At 51.6% G+C, this 24,196-nt stretch overlaps 1 protein-coding gene and 1 long non-coding RNA gene across 4 annotated transcripts in view; one reads left to right on the forward strand and one right to left on the reverse strand.

Annotated features, from left to right (window-relative positions):
• The window catches only part of Agpat3 (1-acylglycerol-3-phosphate O-acyltransferase 3), a 77,427-nt gene that overhangs the window by 19,627 nt on the left and 33,604 nt on the right, over positions 1-24,196 (forward strand). The window contains exons 2-3 of one of the 3 annotated variants that reach the window (XM_040732305.1): positions 4,585-4,645; positions 8,662-8,754. The gene's annotated coding sequence lies outside the window, so the exon portion shown is untranslated. The remainder of the gene's footprint in view (positions 1-4,584; positions 4,646-8,661; positions 8,755-24,196) is intronic. The other 2 variants (XM_040732306.1, XM_040732304.1) reach the window with 2 other exon arrangements.
• LOC121134277 lies at positions 3,638-8,249 on the reverse strand. Its single transcript, XR_005871348.1, has 2 exons — positions 8,013-8,249; positions 3,638-4,063 (listed from the first exon to the last, which is right to left on the reverse strand). It is a non-coding gene; the product is annotated as an uncharacterized LOC121134277 (long non-coding RNA).

The raw sequence follows: 24,196 nt of genomic DNA on the forward strand, positions 1-24,196 counted from the left end.
TTAGCATTTTGCCAAATGTCTTGTGCAACACACACACACACACACACACACTCAGAGAAAGTATTCAGCACTTTAACCCTCCTGGGGAGGCTATTCTGTAGGGTGTGTTTTCTTAAGCATGCTCTGTCTTTGTTGAGCTGACTCAGCTCTGTGAACTGCAGAATGCCTGCTGCTTGCTATTCATGTAGCACCTCACTGACTTACTGATCCATTTGTGTGTCATATCAGTCCTCCTGTCTCACTCTTCCTGAGGGCTTGGGTACAAGTGTGCACCATCACACCTGGGTCGCTTTGTGTTATGTATCGGTCTTTACCAAGTTCAGGAAGTTATCTTCTGTCCCTCCTTTGTCTAAAAGGTTTTAACTCGTGGTGGTGGTGGTGGTGGTGGTGGTGGTGGTGACGATGGTGGTGGCGATGGTGGTGGTGATGATGGTGACGATGGTGGTGGCGATAGTGGTGGTGATGATGGTGGCGGTGGTGGTGGTGGTGATGGTGATGATGGTGGTGGTGGTGATGGTGATGATGGTGGCGGCGATGGTGGCGATGGTGGTGGTGATGATGGTGGCAGTGGTGGTGGTGGTGATGGTGATGATGGTGGTGGTGGTGATGGTGATGATGGTGGTGGTGGTGATGGTGATGATGGTGGTGGTGGTGATGGTGATGATGGTGGTGGTGGTGGTGGTGGTGGTGATGGTGATGGTGGTGGTGGTGATGGTGATGATGGTGATGATGGTGGCGATGGTGGTGGTGATGATGGTGGCGGTGGTGGTGGTGATGGTGATGATGGTGGTGGTGGTGGTGACGATGGTGGTGGTGATGATGGTGATGATGGTGGTGGCAGCGATGGTGGTAATGGTGATGATGGTGACGATGGTGGTGGTGGCGATGGTGGCGGTGGTGGTGGTGATGATGGTGATGATGGTGGTGGTGGTGATGGTGGTGGCGGCGATGGTGGTGATGGTGATGATGGTGACGATGGTGGTGGTGGTGATGGTGGCGGTGGTGGTGATGATGGTGATGATGGTGGTGGTGGCGATGGTGGTGGTGGCGATGGTGGTGGCGGCGATGGTGGCGATGGTGATGATGGTGACGATGGTGGTGGTGGTGATGGTGGCGGTGGTGGTGGTGATGATGGTGATGATGGTGGTGGTGGTGATGGTGGTGGCGGCGATGGTGGTGGTGGTGATGGTGGTGATAGTGATGGTGACAGTTTTCAGGATGGGACACCACAAACTTGCATACCATCCTTGCACAGTGGCCTTGCTAGTCTTCCTGAATTTCTCATCTTTGTACAGGGAACAGGTATCTCCTACTTCAGTTTTCCTTTTTCTCTTCATGTCTTGAGAGAGTCAGAGAGAGCTGGAATCGTGCTCTGGATCTTTGCAGGGTCTCCTTGGAGGTTCTCTGAGCTTGGGTGACTTTTCTTTTGCGTGTTGGGTGTTTGACTTCCACTTACTTGACTTTCTAGTTCTTAAGTAGATTATCATCCACTATTATTTCCTTTTGAGCCTTACAGTTTTCATTAGATTTGTTTTATTTATTTTATGTGTGTGTTTTGTTTGCATGTAGTATGTGCACCTTGTATGTGCCTATAGATGGTTGTGAGCCACCAAGTAGGTGCCAGAACAGAACAGAGGTGCTCTTAACCACTGAACCATCTCTCCAGCCCACTTCTTTTGTGAGTTTGTGTGTGTGTGTGTGTGTGTAAGAAGGTGGAGTAGAATATTTGAGTAGTTCAGGCTGGCCTAGGACTCCCTATATAGCCCAGGCTGGCCTGTGTTCCATCCTATCCAGATATACCAGTCCTTGGTCCTTGATGCACATATAAGGTGTCAGATGACAGTTTGGTGAGGAGCCATTAGGTTAGGTGTCAGTCATTTTATGGAGTCCAGGTAAGGGAGTGATACCCTTTCCTTAGTCTGATGTGCCTAGTAAGTTCTTGGGCCTGGTTTCCTGATATGATTTTAATATATCCCTGTTCCCCTACAGTCTCCATTCACCTCAGTAACTTACAGGGTGGCACTCTTAGACATAAGTGATTTTTCAGTCTGCTGGATGTATGGGTGCAGTTTCTGTGTCAACCCAGGGGCTTCGGTGTCATCCTCCCTCAAAGTAGACTCAAAACTGCCTGTGAAATGACGTCTCCTAGGCCAGGTACAGCCTGGGGACCAGTTTGGAGTCACACGGCACATGGGAAAGAGGTTTTCCAGTTGAAATTTGGTCCTTTTTTTTTTTTAAATAGTTAGTAACTCTGACTATCTTGGAATTCCCTATGTAGACCAGCCTGACCTCACAGAGATCCACCTGCCTCTGCTGGGATTCAAGGTATGTGCCACAATGCATGGCTTGACAAAATAATTTAACCAGAGCTACAGGTAGATGGGGTCTATGTGCTAAGTTTTCGCTTTCCTTCCCTCTCCCCTCTTCTTGTGGTACCAGGGACACAATCCCAGGCCTCGTGTCCTACAGAGCTCTCCCCTGAGCTCCATACCAGCCCTTTTTACATAGTTTTTGAGCGACTGTCATTTTTTTTCCTGTTTGTAGTTTATACTCTTTCCCCTGCAATGATGGCAGTCTTACTTGTCAAAGAGGCAAAAATGATCATGGCTTCATTGTTGGGGATGATCCAAGGACCTGAGAACCCTGCCCATAGTTAGTTCCCTCTTCTAACTCACTTGTTGCTGTGCAGCTCATGCTTTCTTATTTTGATTACGTCATCCTTTTTTGTCATTCGCATTTTGTCAGGAGACCAGCTCTTGCTGCGTTGCTCTGGCTGGCCCTGCACTGCTGCCTCTGCCTCCCGAGGGCTGAGGTCACAGGGCATCATTGTGCCAGTTTTCCATTTTCATTTTGTGCACTCTTTAGTTTACTTTAGTTTTGGGTTGTTTCATGGAGGGGGTTTCTCTGTATTGTTTTCAAGGCTGTTGGTCCAGCCCAGCCTCGAACTCACAGAGATCTGCCTGCCTCTGCCTCCCGAGTGCTGGGATTAAAGGCGTGCGCCACCACCGCCCGGCTCCAGTGTGTGTTTTAAAAAGACATGATGCTTCGTAAAAGTAAAACAGGAAAAGAGCAGAACGCCAGAGGGACGGAATCAAGTGGAAAAGAGCGTGCAATTGATTTGCACGGGAAGGTCTCACATGGTGGGAAAAAGTAAGGCCTTGGATTTTCCCAAATTTGATGAAAATTTACATCCATGAAACTCATCAAATCCTACTCTGAAGAAGTGCAGAGATCCCCAGTGCCACCTCCCCAGTGAGCCACTGGAGCTGTGCAGCAGCCAGAGGCCCGACGGCTGGGCTCTCGTTACTGCAAACGGGCAGAGCTTGTAGTGGAATGGACTTCTCCTCAGGAGTGTGTGGACCAAAGACACTACAGAGGCAGCTTCAAATACTGGAAGATAGCCAGGCAGGGTGGCGCTCACCTCTAATACCAGCACTAGGGAGGCTGGGGCAGGGGGATCATGAGTTTGCCTCATCACTCTCAAAGGCACTGCTGTCTGCACTGTCCTGTGGGAGGGACTGACTCAGACGTCACTCTGCGGCACCCGCCCAATGGCCTTGAGCCTTCAAAATGCATGAGGCTGCAATGAGTGACTGCAGTGTAGGAGACCTGCCACAGAGAGACAGACACTACGTGATTCCACTTACATGAAGTTGCTAGAGTTTCCACTTTGCAAAAAACAGCATGGGTGCTGAGGCCTGGGCCTTTAGTTTGTGGTGGGCTCGGAGTATCCCTTTGGGAATGAGAAAGCTCTGTGGTGGACAGTGCCAGTGACTTAACATGCTCCAAGCATGATCAAGATGGTCAGTCTTGGGTTATATAGATTTTTGTCACAACTTAAAATGAGGGTTTTGGACTGCTGATCCCCTAAAAGCTGGTATATGGCGTGGCAGGGCTGATGGGATCCAGAGGAGCCAGATGCTGTGGAGGGTAGTGGCATCTTGGTTCACCAGTGGACTTGCAGTGGTGGCCGCATCCTAGGGGTGTGGCTTCCGGTGTCAGACGTGACCCCTTATAGGGAAGAAGAGGGGTTGGCCGGTGCTCTTGGGCAGTAGTTGGAGACCTAGAAGGGCAGAGACTGTGTCTTCAGGAGCAGGAGGACCGCAGCCATTATCTACCATTAATTGTGTAAGTGCTTCCCTAATAAATACCTGGTAATCGTTTATCTGGGTCTTGTGGACTCATTTAAACCCGCCTTCAGTGGAGTGGGTGGGAAGGGTCATCATACACAAGAGGTGGCCAGTGACTCCAGGTAGGACAGCCTTTGGGGCAGAGAGGAGCTGTTCTGTTGTTTGGGGAGATGCAGTCCACCTCTAGGGGTCTGCAGGTCTCTGCAGTGGTCCCCAGTGTCCTGGAGGTACCTGCTGGCTGTCTCTGGGTTTGTGCATGTGTGAGTATCTGCTAGCCTCCTGCTGTGCAATGGGAATTAGTGACTCAACTTCCCCCTTTCCTGGGGCCATGATCCTGGAATTGGCTTGAGCTCCTCGGGAAGTTTCTGCATAGCTCTCAGTTTTCCTGCTTCGAGGGAAATTGCATCTCCTAAGCCCTGAACTCCACATGCATGACCATGTCTTTCTCTTCTAGGCCCAGCAGGTTGGAGACCCTTGAGGACAGCTATCACCTGGCCCTGCTACCCCGTGCCTTGGTAAGTGCAGAGAGTGCGGTGGGTTTCATGGGTTTTTACCTGCATGTCTGTCTATCTGTGTGTCCTGGGTCCAGCCTGGGTGTGGATCCCCTGGGTGACATGGCTAACTCTAGTTAGCAGAAGACCATCAGTCTTTGACCCCACTGTGCCCACCTAGTTTAGAGTAGATCCACCGGAGCCCTGGGCATGGCCAGGCCTTAATATGCCTGCTGGTTTTCTTAAAGGGTACGTGCTTTAATGCTCTCTGTGGTCAGAAGGCTATCTACAGCTGTCTATCACTTGTCTGAAGATGAAGCTGTGAAGGGTTGGTGAGCAAGGATACTGGACAGAGGTGACTGACAGGACACAGCTCTTTCATCCTCTCTGCAAAATGGTTCCCCAGTCCGGCTGAGAGCTACCGAGCCAGGACCTGAAAATATATGGCCCTGGGGTTAGAGTTGCTTTCTGCAGAGACAGGGAGGTGCATCTCCTTCTGGAGACCACAGGGGCTGGTGTTGGTGGAAAACTGAACTCATTAGCTGGGTCAGTCTGGCAGTGGGTTCTGTGTCACCAGAGCTGAGAACCGAGCCTAGCACTCTGTGACTGGGGACGTCTCTCCCTTCTCCTGTGCCATCTTTCTTTGGAGCTTCGTGTCATCCCTAGGCCTGTTAATGAAGGAGCTTGAACCATAGACTCATCCTCAGTGGTCAGCATGGATCAGATGGCCTCCTGCTTCAGAGTGGGTGTTGTCTGCAGTGGATCTCTGCAGAGAGGGTGCTGTCTGTGCAGTGGATCCCTGCAGAGTGGGTGTTGTCTGCAGTGGATCTCTGCAGAGTGGGTGCTGTCTGTGCAGTGGATCCCTGCAGAGTGGGTGCTGTCTGTGCAGTGGATCTCTGCAGAGTGGGTGCTGCCTGTGCAGTGGATCTCTGCAGAGTGGGTGCTGCCTGTGCAGTGGATCTCTGCAGAGTGGTTGCTGTCTGTGCAGTGGATCTCTGCAGAGTGGGTGCTGCCTGTGCAGTGGATCTCTGCAGAGTGGTTGCTGTCTGTGCAGTGGATCTCTGCAGAGTGGGTGCTGCCTGTGCAGTGGATCTCTGCAGAGTGGGTGCTGCCTGTGCAGTGGATCTCTGCAGAGTGGGCGCTGTCTGCAGCGGATCCCTTGGTTCAGACCACAAGTTCATCATTTAGGTCAGAGTCCCAGGCTCTTGACAGGCATTGGGCAGATTGTAGCCAAGAGTATGCTGAAATCCACTCTTTTATTTGCAACAACAACAAACACATTTGATCAAGTAGGAGCTGGGTCTTTGTGATAATGCATACCTGTTATCCCAGTGCTTGGGAGACTGGCAGGAATATCATGTATTCTTGGCCTGTGTGGGTTATAGAGTGAGACCCTAGCTTAAGCCCCACTCCCCCCAAATATAATTAGGGTTATTTCAACCAAATTCTAGTTTCATACCTTTTCTAACCTCTCCTTTGTCTCCAAATTGAACGGCTGATCAAATAGGTGCCCATGGTAGCTCTGACTGACTGTCACTATGGGCAGGCCCATTCCAGGTACTCTCTCTCTCTCTCTCTCTCTCTCTCTCTCTCTCTCTCTCTCTCTCTCTCTCTCTCTCTCTCTCTCCTCTCTTTCCCTCTCTCTCTCTCTCTCTCTCTCACTGTTTCTGCAAAGTAAACACTTTGCTTATGCAGAGCCTCATTATTCTATACCAGAACTTCTCACCAAAGCCATATAAACACCCTAGGCAGGTCCCACCCAGGCCAGTTGTGTATGGGGCTGTACACTGCCCAGATGGGCCAGTGCTGGAACTGTGACCTTTCTGAGTCTGGGGGCAGGGGCATTGTGTGGCAGAGCGGTGTAGAAAGTAAGTTGTGAGAGGCACCGAGTACATGTCACTATGGGGACAGGAACTCTAGTTGTCACATCTGAGGGCTGGGAAATGAGCTGGGAGAACAGCCTCAGGCTGGGAACATTGCTGGCCCTGGGAAAGGGAGGAGTGATGTCCAAGTTGGATCTATAGCACAGTGCCTAGGATCAGCTTGGTGTCTACAGTGCACTGACCCCAACTCCAGTAAGAGGCAGGACAGGAACAGCTCACAGATAACCCTGGGCCTCGGTGTGTCCCCACTACCCATCTCCAGTACTGAAATATACGGCAACACATTTGTTTCCTACAACAACTGGAATCTCCTGAAAGGTGTTCAGAACCAGCAACGTCGGGTCAGTGAGGCAGGGCACTTCCTGTGAGGCCTGACAACCTGAGTCTGATCACTGGAAACTACACAGTGGAAGGAAAGAATGTTGTCCTTTGACCGCCACATGCCTGCGGTGGCATGCGCCACCCCAAAATAAAATAAATAAATAAAGCTGTTCAAACAGGGACATAGCCAGATGTGGGGTGCTGGAAGAACCAACGTTTGGAGAGCCCTGGGGTGGGAAGGTCTGGGCAGCGGTAAGATTCTCAGGGAGTGCAGGAGCCCTTACCTGACAGCACGAAGTAATTGGCCAGAGGGGATTTGGTGCCAGGGGAATTAGCAGTTGGGAGGGGGTGGGGACTAGGAGGTGGTGTGTTTGGTCTCCCAGGGACTTGGAGCACTCCAGGAAGTGCAGCCTGTCCTGAGCAGAGCCCATCTGAGCCTGTACTAGGCGGGGCTACTTCCCAGCAAGTCCTAACTAGCAAGCTCAGGTTAAACATTTCCAACCAGGTTGGGAAGGGGGCCGAAATCTCCGGAGGAGCGGAACTTTCCAGAGGGGCTCTTCATTGTGTCACTTGGTGTGATAGAGGACAGTCCAGGTGTGTTGCCCTGGTGACAAAGGTTGCAGGAAGTGAGCAGGTGCTGGGTGATGCTGGAGGCTCAGCGTTCCTTCCAGAGGCAGAAAAGGGGAATTCGGTGAAGGTTGAGACACACCCCCTCCTGCTTTGCCGCTCCTGCAGCTCCTGTGTCTTGCTGTGCTAGGCAGGGTTATCTTTGTGTCCCAGAGGGGTTGTGTGTGGGGAGAGCAAAGGGCGCAGACGCCCTGCCAGGCTGTCTAGTAATGGCAGACATCCTGCAAAGGGAAGCGCTTTTCTTGAAAGGAGAGATGAGTCTTATCAGGGCTGGGTGGGCGGGCAGACTGCCGCCATGCAGACACAAAAGGTAGGAGCCCTGTGTAAGCGAGTCAGCTTCCTTCTCAACATGCGAATTTTAATTAGAGAAGTAACATATGCTTGCGAAACTTGAACCAGAACCAAATATAACAAATAAAGCTATATTCCTTACTCCATCTAGAGTCTCTCTCTTCTGGGAGGATCCACAAACCCAGAGTGATTTGTAATTAATCTTCTAGAACTCATAAAAAGCTTTAAGAAATACAAACGCACTAGGCCTATGATGATGGAGCACTTACCCAGCATGTACGAAGCCCTGGGCTTGTTCCCCAACACAGCATAAAGCAGGCATGATGACCATGCCTGTGATCACAGCAGTCGGGATACAGAGGCAGGGGTCAGGAGTGCAAGGTCTTCCTCTGTTACATATCAACTTTGAGAGCAGCCTAGACTTGTTTCAAACAAGCAAACAAACCAACCAACCAGGAAACAGCTTCCAGCTGAAGCTAATTGGGGCTGCTGCCACAGCTGGGTTCTAACTTTGGGTTCGCACAGACCGGCCTCCTTTAAAAGTAGTCCTTCTTGTTTCACTAATGTCCTAAAGTGTGTGCTGGTTACATGTGCACACCCTTTCTCACACCTGTTCCTGTGAGCACACCCATGCCCACACCTGTGTGCTACAGGCATGCCTCTGTGATGGCTTGGGGGAGTTACCTGGAATGAGCTCTTGACCGTGCCTGTGTTTAGAAAGCAGTGTACAGCTGACACACTTATCGTCCCATGAAGGCCAGCTGGGGCCAGAAGCCACCTGTCCAGATAACATGGCAGACCTGGCCTCACGGCCCCGCAGGCTGCCCCAGTAGGCTGTTCCCTGGATGTGAACTTTGCCCTCCCTGTGGTGTAGCGCTGTCTCTCTGCATCTGTCCCGCCAGCTGGTCTGTTTGTAAGTTTCTAGGCTGCCGGAGGAGAGTGTCTGCCCGTGGACTCCTTCCCATTGAGGACTGCTGTCACCTGCACTGTGCTCTCGTGGGTAGAATACAGGTAAAGAACTGCATGTATGCACCTTTCTGGCACTTGTGACCCGTGTGGATGGTGTCCCTCAGCAACACCTCCTCCTTCATCCCTCTGCAGGCCAGGCCAGATGTACGCAGCCTCCATCTGCTGTGTTTGGCCACATGGTTGCTCTGACTGAGTGTCCTGGGTCTTGTCTCATGGCCGCCATCTGCTAGGCTCTGCCCAATCACGTAGTAGAGTGAGTCAGTAAGAAGATGCCACATCTGGACCTGGGCTCTACAGCGCTAGCACACCGAGCTGGGTTGGGTCAGCTTTGTATGGAGTGGGGTGAAGGCGTGGAAATTATGGATTCACCAGACCCAGTATAAGTGATAAGTCGAGTTTTATTGGGGAAACAGCTTATACAGGAAACAATAAGTGACTGTCATGGCATTCCTGTTCCAAGGATGTAGACCCTGTTTCCCCGGTGCTCTCTGCAACCCAAAGGGGACCCCGGTTTCCAATCCTCTCCCATTAACCGGTCACATCTGAGTCTGTAACCACACCCAAAAGGCATGGCCACTGTTACAGGCACACAGGCAAATGTATTGCTACAGTGGGGCTCTGGGTAAACTATGGGAGGTGACAGCTGCCATGTGTCCTGGTCATTCTCCTTTGCGTGGGCCTTGCCTTTCCTCGGATTACTCAATGTGGGTTGGAATCAGGGGGGTTCACAGGAACACTGGGACATGGGGAAGTGTATGGCCTCCAACACGGACTGTGAGCCTGGGCACAGCCACAGAGGGTCAGAGGCTAGCGTGTGAGTCCACACTGTATTTCTGCCCCTCACGGTTTTCCTTGTCTGTCTGAGGGAAGGTTATTTTCCCTTCTGTGGAGTGCTAGCTGCTGTGTAAACCCCGGGAGAGGGTTGGGTTCTTCTCAACCAGGCTAAGTCAGTTTGGCAGTGTTAGGAGGTGGTTTTATTTGGCACTATAGGAGGGAGGCACCAGGATACTGGCACCCTATGGTTGGAGCCAAGGATGCAAGGATGCAGCTAACCACCCACATGCAGCCAACCTTGCCATGGGGACTTAGCCCTCCCAAAGGTTGGAGTGCTATGCTGGGAATCCTGTTACTGAAGCTGTCTCATGGGAGCTAGCAGAGGACTCTTACAGACATGGATTCAAGCATTCATTTCAAAGTAGTAGCAACAGGGCTGGGGCTGGGGCTCAGCGCTTGGCCCCTGGACCCAGGACAGCTCCACCAGAGCAGACAGGAAAATGAGAGAAGGTGCCAACTATATGTTTATAGAAAGAAACTATTGCTGAGTAAGGACAGTGACTTGTGGCTGTCCCTTCAATGTTTGAACTAATGACACTGCTGCTGTCTCTGCCTTCGCTGTGACCATTGCTCTGTTGCTGATGTAATTAAACAAATGAGGAAGGTAGTCTCCTATAGCTGTGTACTTGAGACAGGCCTCTCAGCTGGGGGGGGGGGCAGGGCGGGGCCTACTGCACCCTGCTGTGCTGCTGCCCCAGAACAGTGGTGTGCTCCCATTCAGGTCCCTTGTCCCTTGAGGCTCTGGGGAGTGTCTTTTTCTGCCTCTAGGAAATGGTGTTTGGATATACTCATGGGGAATCACCTGTCTCATAATCTCTGCTATTGGGACCTCTTGCAGACATTTTTGTTCTAGTAAAAGAAGTCTAGGGAGCTGGAGGGATGGCTCAGTGGTTAAGAGCCCTTGCTGCTCTTGCAGAGGACCTGGATTCAGTTCCCCCCCACATGGCTCACAACTGCCTATAACTCCAGTAGCAGAGGATCTGATACCCTATTCTGCCTCTATGGGCACTGCATGTACCTGGTGAACACATAGATACAAGGAAACACACATAAAATAAAAACTAAGTCCTTGTCTCATACAATACATCCCAACTGCAGCTTCCCCTCCCTCTACTCCTCCCAGTCTCTGCCCACCTCCCCTCCCCCAACCCCACTCATCTCCCCAGAAAAGGGTCCTGGGAGCAGGCAAAAGAGTCAAAGACACCCCATCCCCCCTGTGAGAAGCACCCCAAACACTAAGCCAATAACCATAGCATATATGCAGAGGATCTAGGGTAGATCACGCAGGCTCCATGGTTGCCACTTCAGTCTCTGTGAGCTCCCATGAGGCCTGCTTAGGTGATTCCATGGACCATGCTCTCCCAGTGTCCTTGACTCCCCTGACTCCCACAATTCCTCCCCCTCATCCTCCAGGTTCCCTGGGTTCTCTCTCCACTTAATGTTTGCCAAATGTTGGGCTATGGGGTCTCTGCATCTACTCTCATCAGATGCCAGAGGCTGCCTCTCTGAGGATGACTGGTTTATCTATGAGTATAGCAGACTATCATTAGGAATCATTTCATTGATTTTTTTATTTTATTTTTTTACAGTTGTGTTTGGTTCTACCATAGGTCTCTAGGCTATCCAGTCTGCAGGTCCTGGTCATTCAGGCAGTGTTGGGCATGGGCTCCCCCTTGTGGCATGGGCTTCAAATTATATCACTCAACTTCTGCATCAACTTTGCCTCTGCCTATCTTGCAGGGATGACAGACTATGGGTCAAAGGTTTTGTGTCCCAGTCCCACCACTGGAAGCCTTGCCTGGTTACAGGAGGTGGATGGTTCGGGCTCTGTGTCCTCCATTACTAGGAGTCCTTTCTAGGATGACCCTTGTAGGCTCCAGGGAGTTTCCACTACCCTAGGTTTCTACATCACCCCCCAAATACCCTCCAATTCCAGTCATCTCCTCCTGAACTGTCTCCCTCTGCTTCCCCTACCTGATCCTTCCTATTCCCACCCTCACCCGCCTCCAGTCCATTCACAAAATCTCTGTTTCCCCTTCCTGGGGAAATCATGCATCACCCCTAGGGCCCTTTTTGTTACATAGCCTCTCTGGGTCTATGGATTATAGTGTGATTATCCTTTACTTAGCAGCTAATATGGATATCCACTTATGAGTGAGTATATGCCATATTTGTCTTTCTGGGTCTGGGTTACTTCACTTGGGATGATTTTTTTTTCTAATTCTATCCATTTACCTGGGAATTTCATGATGTCTTTTTTTTTTTTTTTAACAGCCAGGGAATACCCCATTGTGTAAATGTATCACATTTTCTTTATCCATTTTTCGATTGAGGGGCATTTAGGTTGTTTCAAGTTTCTGGCAATTAGGAATAGAGCCACTATGAACATAGTTGAGTAAGTGTCCTTGTGGAAGGATAGAGCGTCATTTGGGTATATGCCCAAGAGTGGTATAGCTGGATCTTGAGGTAGATCGATCCCCAATCTTCTGAGGAACTGCCATATTGATTTCCATTGTGGCTGTACAAGTTTGCACCAGCCACAGAGGAGTGTTTCCCTTGCTCCACATCCTCACCAGCATGAGCTATCACTCGTGGTATTGATCTTAGTCATTCTGAACAGGTGTAAGATAGAATCTCAAAGTAGTTTTGATCTATATTTCCCTGATGGGCTAAGGGTGTTGAACATTTAAGTGTTTCTCAGCCACTTGCAATTCCTCTATTGAGAATTCTGCTTAGATTTATACCTCATTTTTCAATTGGATTATTTGGTTTGTTGATGTCTATTTTTCTTGAGTTCTTTATATATTTTGGATATTAGTCCTCTGTCAACTGTGAAGTTGGTGAACTCTTTTCCCATCTGTAGGCTGCCATGTTGTCCTATTGATGGTGTCCTTTGCCTTACAGAATCTTTTCAGTTTCATGAGGTCCCATTTATTGGTTGTTGATCTCAGTGTCTGCTATTGGTGCTCTGTTCAGGAAGTTGTCTCCTGTGCCAATGCCTTCATGGGTATTCCCCACTTTCTCTTCTGTGTATTTTATCAGCTCTCTGATCACATGGTCTCTCTGGTCACCAGCCCCAGCCCAAGGCTATAGTGAATGGCTCACTGGAGCCCTCATTATCATGTCATGGCATGATCAAAGAGACTAGATAGGAACTTCTTTCTAAACCATGAATCAAGTGTTACAAGGTTCTGGTCTGTCTAGTGTCATGAAAAACAGGGGACCACGACCAAAAAGCACTTGTTTCTCATCTCAGAGCCAGGTGTCTGTGCCTTGAAGAGCAGGATCCCCTCCTGGGAGTGTTCCCTGTGGCAGAAAGAGAGTGTGTGTGCCGGGGGGGGGGCGGAGGGAGGCAGCTGTTCTCTGTACTGCAGGGACTCAGCCCGAGGACTGTTTGCTTCCATTTCTGTCTTTCCCTGTGGTCTTCAAGCCCCAGGACAGCTGCATCCCCCTGCTGGTTCGTTCACGTGTGGTCCAGGGGCGCCTGGCCTGGGCCTTTTGCTGTGTTCACTGGAAAGCATTTTAGTGGCTGCCCAGCCTCAAGAGGCCAGGCTGATCGGTGCTGTTGAGCAATGGCTTTCCTAGACTCGACTCCCAGGCTAATAGTCAGGGAGCAGGGTAGAATGGGCTTGGGAGAGGGAAGGCCTGTGAGGAGGCAGCTTCTGTCCTTCACTGGGATGTGGAGAAAGAGGCTCCTCTACCTTCCCTCTGGGGCCGCATGTTTGAGCTTCTCTAGCTGTTCCTATGCTTCTGATTAAGTGGAGAGCCTGACCCGGCCCAGGTTTTAATCTGGGCAGTTAGACAAGGACCTTTTCCTTGGGGCCCATGTTGGGCAATGGAGCAAGGACACATGTGGGTAATTGGTGGGTGTGGACAGAAGGCTGGCTGGGCCCTTATTCCAGGCCACACCCCTGTCTCTGATCCAAAGGCTGGTCTGATATGATCAGGTGCCAGGGCCTGGGTTCTGCTCCTCCCAGCATGGGAAAGCCGAATGGGGATATAAGCCAGCCCAATCTGCCTCCTGACATCTCTGGAGTCACCTACAGCTCTGCTGGGGATCTGCCTGCCTGTACAAGCAAGGGTGACTGTGCTCCAACCACACCTTGCTGAGGTTGGTGTACCCACATGGTACTTAAGGGGAGTCTTTGGTGGGTGGTCCTCTCCAAATCCCCTACCTCCATCCTGGCTACTAGATGAGTGTCTTCTTCCACTCTGGCTTCTAGGTTTGTGTTTCCTCCTGGACAGAGTCCCAAAGCAGTCCCAAGGGGGCCAACTCCCCTTGAAAACTTGGGTGAGTGACACTTGTCTCAGATGGACTACTAAATATCCTTCAGGTGCATCCTTTGGGATGCCTGCTGCCGCCGCCACCAGCGCTACCATTGCAGCCATGGCAGCAGGACTTCCCTGAGTGTCTCATCTCTTCTGTGCAGACAGGGTCCCTGAGGAAAGAAGATAACAGAGCCGGTCTCTCAGCATGGTGGCTTCCAGCCTTGCATAGCTGCTGCACCCTTGGAAGGCAGCGAGGCTAAACTAAGGCTCTGAGTTTGACTGTCCGGGGGGGGCAGCATGGCAGCTCCCTGCGTCTTTCTAATACTCACGTAGCTGAACTGGCTTTCTGAGTATATTTGGTGGATGAAACACGCCTTTAGGTTAGTGCCCTCCTCCCGTGTCTTTTCCTGGCTTACGGAGAATGTTGTTTAAGCTTATAGTGTCGTCGCCGTGGTTTGGACTGGTGCTGTGTGTTGCTGATATCATTAATCCTGAGGAGCTAATGCTGGCTTGCAACTGTTCCCACAGTTGTGAAATGACCTCGAGCTTGCAGAAGCACACCGGTAGGGGTGCCGCTTGCTGTCTTGTGGTGAGCCAGTTTCTCTTGGACCACCATCAGCTGGCGTGGGCTTGAGGGAAGGATGCTCATTCACTGTGGCTGATCAGGGCTATGATCTTAGAGCTGGCTCCCACTTTCTCCTCAGATGCCGGTGCACAGGGCCCATGAGTTGGAATGAATTTGGATCAGCAGGTCCTTCCGTAGTGTATTTTTTTAAAATTTATTTTATGTGTACTAGTATGTAGGTATCAGATTCCATGGAACTGGAATTACAGACCAGTTGTGAGCTGCCATGTGGGTCCTGGGAATTGAACCCGAGTCCTCTGGAAGGACAGCCAGTGCTGAGTCTTAACCGCTCCAGTCATCTCTCCAGCCCCCAGGAGGGTATGGGTTTTTGTTGTTGTTGTTTTTTTTGTTTTGTTTTGTTTTGTTTTGTTTTTGTTTTTTGAGACAGGGTTTCTCTGTGTAGCTTTGTAGATCCGCCTGCCTCTGCCTCCGGGGTGCTGGGATAAAAGGTGTGTGCCACCACCACCCGGGATAGGGTATTTTTTTTCTTTTATTTTTGTTGTTTTTTGGTTTTTCGAGACAGGGTTTCTCTGTGGCTTTGGAGGCTGTCCTGGAACTAGCTCTTGTAGACCAGGATGATCTCAAACTCATAGAGATCTGCCTGCCTCTGCGTCCCGAGTGCTGGAATTAAAGGTGTGCACCACCACCACCTGGCGGGTATGTTTTTATACTGCAGAATTACTCAGATTTTAGGAGAGAAAGAACTTTGAGCTGTGCTGGGGGGTGGTGTAGTCCCAACAAGCCAAGCTCCTACTGCACGGAGTGAAGGAGAAGCCCTTGGATTCTATTTGTCTGTGCATGGCCAGGTTAGGAGGGGACTCCGGGTGCTAAGGGGTGTCAGGACTGCAGGTGAGTCATTTTCCACCTGACCCTAGCTCTCTCAAGTGCAGGTTCATCCTAGGAGTGGAGCATGAGTACAGCTCCCTTAGCTAGTCAGGTGCTAGCTCCGCCTAGAGGGCCACAGGCAGCCAGCCAGCCAGCTGGCTGCAGATTGGTGTGAAGGGAAAGCAGAAAAGATTCTCAAAAAAAAGATTCTCTTCTGCACAGGCTCAGCCCCCTTATCCTCAGGGATCCATCCCAATAGACACCCGAGCCACAGATGCTGCCAACCCTATGGGCATGGTGCTGACATGCCCATGGCGCTCTTGAATTCAAAGATTATGTGTACAAAGAGACTAAGAAAGTAGGACATTGACAACAGCATTCTATAATAAAAATAATTTAAAACATACATTGTTTACACCTGGGATTTTGCATTGCTGTTTTGAACTGTGGAAGCCATACTATGGGAATGGGATGCTTGTGTGTGTGTGTGTGTGTGTGTGTGTGTGTGTGTGTGTGTGTGTGCAGTGTGCGTGCTTGCTAGAAATTCCACTAGGCAGTCTTTCCCAGAGTCATCCATGACCCAATCATTTCACAATCAGGTGCTAGGTGGTGATGATTGTCATGCTAGAAGTAATGGTGGGAATGGGTGTGGGCCTTGGCCCCCATGGAGCAGGAGTGACAAGGCCTGGCTTGGGTTCAGAAGGCAGAGCTGCACCCCAGCCCCTGCGAGCACAGGGTGCTGAGAGGAAACCATGGGGAATAAGAACAGAGTGTTCCTGGCTTCTTAAATCTACACAGCCATCTCAGCAGACTAGAGCACACATCCAGCGGCAGCGTGCGAGGGGTTGGGCAGCCTCTCTGCCAGCTTCTCCATAACTCTGTAGAGAAACAGTCTCCTGCTGTCATGCTGAGCTTGGCCCTGGGCAGCAGCACTGAGATGCATCCCAGCACCGTGATTTTGGTTCTCATGTGTGTTAATGAGTGTGTGTTCGTGTTTAAGTGTGTATGTGTGTGTGTGTTGGTGTGTATGTGTTTGTACGTATGTGACTTTGGTTCTTTCTCTTTTTTTGGTTTCTCTGTGTGGCCCTGGCCGTCCTGGTACTCTGAAGACCAGGCTGGTCTCAGACTCACAGATCTGCAGGACTCTACCTCCAGAGCACTAGGATTAAAGGTGTGTGTTTTAAAGAGCAACTTGAGTTCACAGTCCCTGGAGCTGGGTGTAGCATCCTGCAGATTTGGTGGTATTTGGTCAGGTTTGGTTTTGTTTCCCAGCATGACTTGCTTTTCTCCCTCCCACCCCTGCTCACTGTGCCAAGTGTTGTCAAATGTTCCTATTGAGACCTCTGCTGGCATCGTTGAACCACCCTGCCACAGTAGCTTTGCCTCCTTCATTAACTGATTGCAGTGCGATGTTTCTACCTGACTGGGCAAGTCATAGGAATGTATACAGTATGGAGATGATGTGTAAGGCTTGTTATTATTGTCAGCCAGACAGGAGCAGTGGCAGAAGAGCTACCCCAAAGCTCCAGCCTACCTCTGTCCTGGTGCTGGTGGAGGGAGGCCCTCGGATGCTGAGGGAGACAGAGGAGGCAGCTGTGGACATTCACAGGGGCTATGCCCAAGCTGTGCTTGCAGGGCCACTGTTAGGATTCAGCACTGGATAAGGTGACCAGAACCCACCACTGGAGTCGCTGTGTCCCGGGAAGGGTGATTCATGAAGTTCATGGAGCCCGTGGGTGTGCAGGCTCAGGTTCCAGAGAGCAAGGCAATACAATGCATGATGTGATGCCTGCTGAAGCGGGAGCCCCTGAGGTAGAAGTGGCTGTTGGTTGGTGACCTCCTTAGATGCCTCCTTTGCCTCCTGGTTTTGAGGGAGGAGTAGGGTGAGCACAGTGCCAGGCTGGCCCAGCTTAAGAGCATCAGTGTTGGCCCCTGACTGGGGAAGAATACGGCTCATGTGTCCAGCAAGATGGCTTCCTGACTAAAGCCTGGACTGGGAGAATGCCCCCTTACAGGGTGGACTGACCCATGGGGTGGTCAGGCAGGAGGATCAGAGGCTGTGCTCTTCAGGCCAGCCCCTCCCTTGTGTCCCTGGTCTGCCTGCTTGCTGTATGCTGAGGGGACAGTGAAGGTGGGCAGGGGCCCACAGGGCCTGATGAAGAACCAGTGTGCACCCTGAAATGTGATCATCAGAAAATCAATGTACCCAGTTGAGGGGAAGTGTTGCAACCCTGCTGTAGACTAGTAAGCATCCAGAGGTAGGTGGAGGCATCTTGGGAGTGCACCCACATGGGTGCTGGGAGGGGTGGTGACTCTGGAGTCGGACCACAGTCTGCAAGGGGCTACACAGACTTGGTTTGAAGCAGATGGGTCAGGGGGCCCGAGGGCTTCCTGTTGCCTACTGTCTGGGGAAGTAGAAGAACCGTCAGGACCTGTGGCTCCAGAGACAGTGTTTAATGCCGACTGACGATGTATGCTACTTCTGGAACTGGAGACAGACCTGTGACTGCCCTGAGTGGCACTCTCAGGACCCTTTCTTACCTGTATTTGATCTATTCAGGATGCAGTTCATCTCGGGGGACTTGTGGGGAATGGATAGTTTGTGTCCAAGCATGTGGCATGAGCAGGGACATAGCTGTGGGGCTGTTTGGAGGCCAGCAGATCCCAGGGCTGGACCAGGCCAGCTGTGGACAGAGCAGGGACACAGGCAACAGACAGAATGACCAAATGATTTTTCTAGATGTCCAGCAGGGGTCATCGGAGCCCCTGTGGCTAGGAGCTGGGTGCCGTGCCCACGCAGTGGCTGTCTCTACCTAAGGTAGTTGTCCTGTGCCTTTTTTAATAAGATGGGGTGAGGTGGGGAGAAGCTTTCCTCTCTCTGCCAAGTAGGAACAGCAGTGCCAACAGCCAACAGCCAGGCTGGAGGGACTCCTTTTCCATGAGCTCGGCCTGGGGACTGCATGCAGGAGAGCAGATGAGAAGGAGCGGAAGGCCCAGGCTCTAGCCCTGGCTCCACAGTGCCTACTCAGAAATACGAGGGATGCCAGTGGCCTAGACCTGGGGCCTGTGGCTGCTGCATACTCTGTTTTGCAGCTCATCTGTGACCAGGCTGACTTGGAACACACACGGGGAGCTGGTCCCTCACCTCTGTGGATCTCTTCATCAGAACATGGCAGCCTCACACTTTTCCTCTACAGAGCAACTGGCCTTGAATTTGAAGAACCCAAAGCCATCTGTTCACCCTTCCGCCCACCCCCTGGTGAGAGGCCCTGTGAACAGTGGCCTCCGGCCAGTAGCTGCGCTGGGACACTGCCACCTTGCTAGCCCTCCCTTCCCTGTAAGCCCTGTATTTTTAGTAGGTGACTTTGTGGAAGTAGGTGACCCGCCACCTTCAGGGAGGCACCAAGCGCATTAAGACTGTTGGTCTAACTGGACAGGAGGGGGTGGTGACCAGAGGCGGTGGCCTCTGCCAAGGTTACCCTTCATGCCCAGTCTGTTCCCTTCTGTGGTGTCACTGCTTTCCAAAGGGTGGCATGTTTATTTCAGCACTTTGTTTCCACTGGACCTTCTAGATTCTTCCCTCATCTACTCCCAGCTCCATGCTGAGGGTCCATTCCTGAAGGGAGAGTTCTCAGGTAGAGCCATTGATCATGGCCATGGCTCTTTGGGGACCCTGATGCACACACTGGCTTTAGTAGAGAGGGTAGCACTCCCCAAATAGGGTGTGTCTGATGTATGTGTATGTGAGAGTATGGGCCCACATGTGCCAGGGTATGTGTGACAAGGTCAGAGGACAACTTTTGGGAACCAGTTCTCTCCTGCAATGTGGATTCCAGGAATAGAACTCAGGTCCCTAAGCCCACATGCCGAGCTCCTTTACCCTGCTGAGCCATCTTGCCAGCCCTTAGCAGCCTTTTAATGGAAATTGTTTCTATGCTCTTTACACACACACACACACACACACACACACACACACACACACACACTTGCAGAAATCCTGGTTTCAAGCTTCCTTGCTGGGTTTGCTAAGCAGTGTTTTTGAGTTCTGAGTCACAGCATGTCTAAACTGAGAACCCCTCAGTGCGGTGCCCAAGGGCAGACAGCTGCTGGGACAGGTGCAGCGTGCACCTGGTGATAAGGAACAGGGCCCTTCCCCCCTTGGTTCTCCTTGGGCAGGTTTCCATAGCTGCAGAGCTGGAATGGTGAGCACCACAGAACAGCCACTGTCAAGGTCCTGGAGCCTTCCTGTCTCATTCTCTGATTTAAAGATTATAGCAATGAATACATTGGCCTTTCTCTGCACTGGCTCCGAACACAGAATGTCAGTGCTCTGAGCTCCAGACTTGCTTGCTCATGAGCCTTTCCTGTCCCAGGAGGACTTGTGGGAGGCTCTTTTGCTTCCCTCCTGTGTTATAGGTAACCAGGGGTCCCAGGCAGTGCCCTTTCGGCCCTGCTGGCTAGCACCGTGTAAACTATTGGTCTGTCCGGGATGGAGTGATGCTAGCTAGGGCACAGGTTTGCCCTGAGGCTCTGCCATGTTGAGACGTGGGGCCCATCTCCTTGCTTGTTGTCTCATAGCTTAGGAGGAAATCGGCTTACTCATCTTGCCTTTGAAACTTTTCATCCTGAAACCTAAGAAATCTCTCTAGAAACACCAGCCTCCAGAGGTGAAGCCAGCAGTCTGACAGGGCCTGGTCTGGATCCTGTTGGGTCTGTCCAAGGCACCCTTGAAAGGCCCATCCTGTGAGGAGATGGGTCCCTTTAGAAATTACACTTTTATAAATATATTTTAAAAATAGTCCCTCCTGCTGGGCGGTGGTGGCGCACGCCTTTAATCCCAGCACTTGGGAGGCAGAGGCAGGCGGATCTCTGTGAGTTCAATGCCAGCTTGGTCTACATAGTGAGTTCCAGGACAGCCTCCAAAACAATACAGAGAAACCCTGTCTCATAAAAACCGAAAAAAAAAAATAGTCCCTCCTTGACCAAGGTGGGCCATTCTGCTCTTGGCTTCACCCTACTCTGAGAAGCCAGAATCAGCACGTGAACCTAGGTTGAGCTACAGTGCTGGCTGGCTGGGGCCCCATCTTCTCTGTCAAGTCTTTTTGTCCTGCTGGTGAGGTGGATGGCAGCGTGGGTACTGTGGTGCCTTTGAAGGTGAGCACAGGCAGGTGGAGAGGCAGACAGGCTTGGTTCTGGCTTTGGTATCGCTTTCCCTGGCCTGTTCCTCTTGGTGTGGCTCTGCGTAGCGCAATGAAGGCTTGACTTTCCAGGCAGGTATTATGGTACTTACATGTAATCCCAGCATGCAGGAGTCTAGGCAAGAGAGTCCAGAGTATGAAGTGAAGATCAGATAGACTCAGAAAGGGAAAGGAGGGAGGGCAGGGTTCTTATGTATTGGGCAAGGCAGTGATCCTTCCTGCCCACGCCACACTGCCCTGCGGAGACGGGCACCATGGTGCTCCTGCCTTGGCCAGCTGCTGTCATCACGGCTCCTTGTGCCAGCAGGAAGAGCAGCGCCTGCAGTTCCTAACTGTGGAAGGCAGAGGCACCCACTCTACAGGGCACATCGGCAGTGCAGGCAGTGATTCTCAGGGGTGCCTGCCATGAGCCTATCTCCAGGCGCAAGCTGATAATGGGTATGTCATTTACAGATGGATAGTGAGCACTGGAGTCTTGGCAGGAACCTCGATGTGCAGAGGCAGCCCTGGGTGTGGGTGGCGGTGGTAGTTGGCGCCTGTATGGGCATCACTCATCACCCAGAGCCACCAGCAAGGTTTAGAGCTGAGAGCTTGGGTTTAGACCCAAGCCTCGCTACATGAGTGCTTGTGTCCAGGAGCTCTAACTTTGTTGTTCTGAGTTAGGGAGACTCCCTTTGAGGTTCTCCAGAAACAGGGTGGACAGTCCTCTGGACTGATTGTGGAGGGCAAGACGCCTCCTCCCTGTTCATAGGTTGTGACATTCCCGTGGCGAGACACTTGGAGGTGACAGAAATTCAGTTGTAGTGTAGGCTGAAATGCATGGAACGAAGCAGGCTGCTTCCTGTGGGGTGTCAAGGTCAGAACTGTTTTGTCTGAAAGAATTGCTTTTCCTTGAGTTCTGCTCTATGGTCAGGTCAAGCTCGTAGCACAGTCTTGGCCCAGGAGGGGCAAGTTTCTGTCTATCAGCCACACGCATGTATCCCCATGTCCCCATGCCACAGTCAACACATTACAGGGAGGGAAGCTGGAGATGGAGCTGGGACTCTGCACCTGTCAGGCCACTCCTCTTCCGCTGAGCCACACCCCAGCCCTTGTCCTGCCTGCTGGGTGTCTTCCTTACTTCCTGAGATGGCTCCACAAGCTCACTGAGGCTCTGCACCCATCTCCCCGCTGTCTCCACTGCTCTGTGTAAGCGCATCTCCATCGTCCGGTGTCCATCATCCAGTCTCCAGGTGCAGGGGCCAGGCTGGTCCATGCTCTTAACTCACAGATACAGTCCAGGGAGTCTCTCCTCTCCTTTGTGCTTGCCTTTAAAACTGTCTTGGGATGATTACGAGCTGCCCAGACGGCACCTGGAGAGAACATTTCCAAATACGTTCAGCACTCTGGAGACAGAGCCCCAGACTCCTGGGCTCATGCCACGGCCTGTTTACTCTTTGTTTGGTCTACATAGTAACCCCATTCCCCACGTGTCCCCATGTTGTTGGAAGGGCATTTTACCAGCTGGGTCCCTGAGGTCCCTAGCTGCTTTGCTCCTGGATTCTCTGCCATTGGTGAAGCACAGAGCCTGGCCATGGGTGGGACTCTGCTTTTATTCTGCATGTGCTTGCTTGTGTAAAATTGGGAGGACGGATTGGGCTGAAGAGCAGGACAGTAGTTACTTCCTGCAAGTGTCTGTCCAATGAATGGGTCCCTAGAGAGCCAGGCTGAGAGTGCGACACAGAGCCCTCCACCCCGTGGGCGTGTAAGGGTCAGGAGGGAATTCTATCCAGCACCAGAAGCAACTCTGGCTTCTTCCTGGAACTGCAGGAAACAGCTGTCAGCCCAGAGGCAGAGCTGGAGAGATGGCGTGGTGAGACCAGGGTCTGGTGAGCACCAGGCAGCTTCCTCCTTGAGTGGTCCTGATGCCTCACTGGACTCCTGACTTGCCGCAAACTTGGTAAGCTGGTGAAATGGTGACCTGGGCTCATTAACGTAGTAAACATGGCAAGGTGGCAGGCAGAGGTGCCTGGCTGCCTGGACAGTGTGTTCCCCAGCACGCAGAGCCTAGCATGGAGAGAGGGCAGGATTTCCGAGGAGGCCAAAATAAGTCATCTTTTTATAGGCATCTGAGCCATGGGGGTGCTAGGGCCAGCCCTGAGGTGTCCTGTGCTGAGGACACTTCTGGGACGGAGAGGAGGTAGGATGTTAGTAACAGCCACCAGGGACAGAGGCACCAGGACAGTGCTGTCGGTCACTGTGGTTGTCACACAGTGCCACACAACCCCACCACTTCTGCAGTCTGCCTGAATCTTTGAACTGCATGGTGGCTGCCCCCAGCAGTTCCACACTGTGTCTATGAGATGGACTTCGTAGATTCCACCTATGAGTAAGGATGTGCCGAAGGTCTTCTCTGCCTGACTTTCCTTAGCGTAGTGCTGTTTCATCCACACTGATGCAATGTTTTATTCTAATGGCTGGATCATATTCCATGTGTGCATGCACAAAATTCGCCGCCCATTCACCCATTGACGGACACTTTAGTGATAAGATATCTCTAGTTTCTTGTACCATAACGGCTTGTGCAATGGCCCCCTCTGGCTCTCCACGCCCTCGCCAACACATGGCCTGTAGGTTTTGACTTGACCATGCCACTGAATGTTCCTGACAGCACCTCTTGGCCATCTGCACATTGTCTTTAGAGAAAATTCTGCTGTCTGTGGCTTGATGGTGAACTGAGCCCCTTGTTGGACACTGGTCTCTGTATTAGACACTTGTCCTATTGCTGTGGCGAGATACTTAGGAAAAGCAGTGTAAGGGAAGAGGACTCTGTTCACAGTTGGAGGCACAGCCCATCTCGGCGGGCGGGGAAGACATGGTGCAGGAGCGTGAGGAGGCAGCTGTTCCCTGTGTCCCAGGTCAGGAGCAGACAGTTGAATGCTGGTGCTCAGGTCTCCCTTCCCTGCTCACTTAGGCTGGGATCCCAGCCCACATTTAGGATCAGGCTTTCTACCTTGATTAACCTAATTTATATAATCCCTAAGGGGCATGTCCAGAGGCTAACCTAATCTTTTTTAATCCTCCTCCTCCCCACCCCTATCTGTCTGTCTGTCTGTCTATGTGTATGTCTCTACCCCCACTGTCTCTGTCTCTGTCTCTGTGTGTGTGTGTGTGTGTGTGTGAGAGAGAGAGAGAGAGAGAGAGAGAGAGAGAGAGAGAGAGAGAGAGAGAGAGAGAGAGAGAGAGAGAGAGAGAGAGAGAGAAAGCGGGCGCTTTTGTGTCTGAGGCAATCTTAGCTATCAGTTTTCACATTCTACCTTGTTTGAGGCAGGGTATCTGTTGTTCATTGATGTGTACTGCAGGCTAACTGACACACTTCTGGGAGGCTCCTGTACACACACACACACACACACACACACACACACACACACACACACACACAGACTCTCCCTTCCCTCCCCCCTCCCTCCCTCCCTCCCCCGCTCTCTCTCTCCAGCCTCCAGCCACCACATCTAGCTTTATGTGGGTTCTTGAGATGTAAACTCAGGTCCTCATAAAGCACTGCTTTACCCACTGAGCCAGCCCCAGCCTGCTCTCCCAGTCACGTCTAAAGACTTGTCTTTTTGGTGATTGCAGATCCTGTCAGTATTAACCATCGCAGGCCTGACCAGCTATTTGACTGGCAGGCTTCCCCGAGTCTGCGGTCTCCTCCTCATGCTGTTTCTGTGTCCTTTGCTCTGCAGAAGCCTCTTAG

The sequence above is a fragment of the Mesocricetus auratus genome, unplaced genomic scaffold (assembly GCF_017639785.1).
Source record: "Mesocricetus auratus isolate SY011 unplaced genomic scaffold, BCM_Maur_2.0 Super-Scaffold_100027, whole genome shotgun sequence".
Lineage (NCBI taxonomy): Eukaryota > Metazoa > Chordata > Mammalia > Rodentia > Cricetidae > Mesocricetus > Mesocricetus auratus.